Source organism: Triticum aestivum, chromosome 7A (assembly GCF_018294505.1).
Source record: "Triticum aestivum cultivar Chinese Spring chromosome 7A, IWGSC CS RefSeq v2.1, whole genome shotgun sequence".
Taxonomy (NCBI): domain Eukaryota; kingdom Viridiplantae; phylum Streptophyta; class Magnoliopsida; order Poales; family Poaceae; genus Triticum; species Triticum aestivum.
Genome location: NC_057812.1, coordinates 312,474,487 through 312,477,179, shown reverse-complemented (window position 1 = coordinate 312,477,179; position 2,693 = coordinate 312,474,487). Strand labels below are relative to the sequence as shown.

The 2,693-nt window shown below is 46.5% G+C and overlaps 1 long non-coding RNA gene across 2 annotated transcripts in view; it reads right to left on the bottom strand.

Annotated features, from left to right (window-relative positions):
- Window positions 1-1,980, bottom strand: part of LOC123151224 (uncharacterized) — a 4,093-nt gene extending 2,113 nt beyond the window's left edge. The window contains exons 1-2 of one of the 2 annotated variants that reach the window (XR_006475554.1): window positions 1,730-1,980; window positions 1,266-1,652 (exon numbers count right to left, since the gene is read on the bottom strand). This is a non-coding gene — a long non-coding RNA (uncharacterized lncRNA). Of the gene's footprint in view, window positions 1-1,106; window positions 1,653-1,729 lie in introns of those variants that run through there. The other variant, XR_006475553.1, reaches the window with a different exon arrangement.
- Between the last annotated feature and the right edge of the window lie 713 nt (window positions 1,981-2,693).

Sequence of the window (2,693 nt, the reverse complement as noted above, 5' to 3'; positions counted from 1 at the left end):
CTGCGGACCGACAAGAGCGGCGATGTGGTCCGGTCCACGTGGCGAGCGGCGAGTGGGCGAGGGGCGCGGCGAACGTTGTCCGGTCCGCTCCGGACACGTCCGTCGGCGGCGGATCTAGAGTTTTTTTTTAGGGTTGGACGGGGAGAGATCCGAGATCCGAAAACGGGCGGCTATTTATAGGCATAAGTGGAGCTAGGAGAGTCCAAATGAGGTGCGGTTTTCGGCCACGCGATCATGATCGAACGCTCTAGGACATGGAGCAGAGTTTGGTGAGTTTTGGGACAAATTGGAGGGGTGTTGGGCTGCAACACACACGAGGCTTTTCGGTCCCTCGGTTAACCGTTGGAGTATCAAACGAAGTCCAAATGATACGAAACTTGACAGGCGGTCTACCGGTAGTAAACCAAGGCCGCTTGGCAAGTTTCGGTCCAATCCGGAAATATTTAATCCCCACACACGAAAGAAAGCTAGAAATGACCACCGGAGGAGAACGAAGCGCCGGAATGCAAAACAGGCAACGGGGAAAATGCTCGAATGCATGAGATGAACACGTATGCAAATGCAATGCACATGATGACATGATATGAGATGCATGAAAACGAAAACAACACACGGAGACAAAACCTGAACCCGAGGAAATAAATATAACTTAACGCCGGAAACGGCAAGAGTTGAAGTACAAATTGGGAAAGTTATATCCGGGGCGTTACAATAGGATCACTAGATAGATGGAATCATGATGAACAATTTGGCATTGGTTTCATAAAAACTAAGCTCCGGTTCAAAAGTTACGATCGAACGAAGGTTTGAACTAGATTTGAAGTTGAATAAATTTGATTTGCTCAATCTCCAAAATCCACTTTTTGTTGGAAAGTATATGTCACAAGGAGTATTCTGCAAAAAGAAACACCTAAATTGGAGTTACGGATAAAAAGTTGGAGGGTTTTGAAGTTCAGGGGCTGTTCTGAAAAATCCAGGGACTAATCTATGAAACTTCTATCCGCAATTGAGTCCCTGGACACGTGTCGCAATACTAATGGATAGAAACTATTCTCTACGGAGCAAATCTAGCGAATGACCGCTAATTAGAAGAAAATGCTTTGGCCTAAAAACAAAAACAGGTCTAATCTAGACCTTAGATTTTGGATCTGACGATGGTAAAGTAATAACCGTTCGCTCTAACTAAAAACCATTCACTGGTTGAACCGAACAAAAAAAAAACATGAAAGAAGAGGCGAGTACACATGGGAGGTGGTGGCGCTTACAGAAGCATGGTCGTCGTCTCAGGCGGCGACTCCGGCGAGGCAGGCGAAGGTGGGGTGGGGCAGCGGGTCACGGGGCGAGGGGCGGCGTCTCCTGCGTGGCGTCGGGCGGTGCTGCGCAACGGTGTCGGGCAGGGGCCCATGGGACAGAGCTCAGAGCTTGAGCGACTCGGCCGTCAATGGTGCTGCCACTTCGGGTGGTGGTCGTGGCGCTCATGTCTGTGGTCTTCGGGGTTGGAGAGGAACACGACGGGGTCCAGCACGTCTCGGCGATGGCGATGGTAGCGTCTGCAGTGTCGAGTTCTTGCGGTGGTGACGAAGGCGAGCGGCTGGAGCGAGGCGAACTCCGGCGAGATTCGAATGGCACCGGGGAGTTGTTCCCCCACGCGTCTGCGAAGGAGAAGGAGTCAGGTAGGTGTGTAGTAGAGAGGCATGAAGAAACAGAGGAGAAAGAGGGCTTGAGTAACCTTCGGTGGCAGCGGAAACATCCTTCAGGCGACGGGGAACTCCGGCGAGATTGGATCGGGGTGGAACAAGATCGAAACCTTCCAATTTTTGCGAAAATTGGATGAGGAGGAGGAGGGGGTATTTATATGGAGTCGGTCTTGCGTGAGGGGCAACAAACGGATCGAATCAAGAAGATTTGCATCGGATATTGTTCCCATCATGAACACGAAAGAAAATGACAAAGGATGGGGATGACATGCGCGACCCGTGAGTCAGCGGTAGGGAACGAGCGAGAGGAGCGGTCGACCAAGCGCTTAGCGCTTCGGTTCGAGAGGGGGAGGCCATGGGCCTAAGGCGCTGCTGGGCCGCGGAGAGAGAGGGAGGGAGTTGGGCCTCGATGGCTTCGGCCCCCTCTTTTTTTTAAATAAAGCACAGACTTGACAAAAAAGAATCATAAGTAAATACAAAATATTATGTAGCCATATAATATATCAAAATTTTCAGAGAAAGATTTCCCACAATATGAACTATTTTCCAAGTTCAAATTAAATCCAAAAAAATTCAAAAAGTCAAACAGTGCTGCTGTTGCAATAAAACCCAATAAAAATCATTTTTAAAATACCAACTTATTTTAAAATTATTTTCTCCTAATTTTCCATTGAAGGGAATCATTTTACCCTTATTTTTGTCTATTTATTTTTAGGAGAAAAATAATTTGACTAAAAATTCAAATAACTCCAAAATGATTCTTTGAAACTTCCAACTCTCTTTCTGCAAGTTTTGAAGAAGTCATCTTATCTTTTCTCATGAAACTCATTGAGGTGCATAAAGTTTCTGATTTGAATCATTTGCAAATGAAACTTCAAATATTTTCAAAAACCCTTTTCATTTTAAATGGAAGAAGTCATGTCATCTTCACTCTAGGGTTTTGCATTTGAAAAGAATTTGAATTCATGGAGATCAGGATGCAAAGTGAAAGTTTGG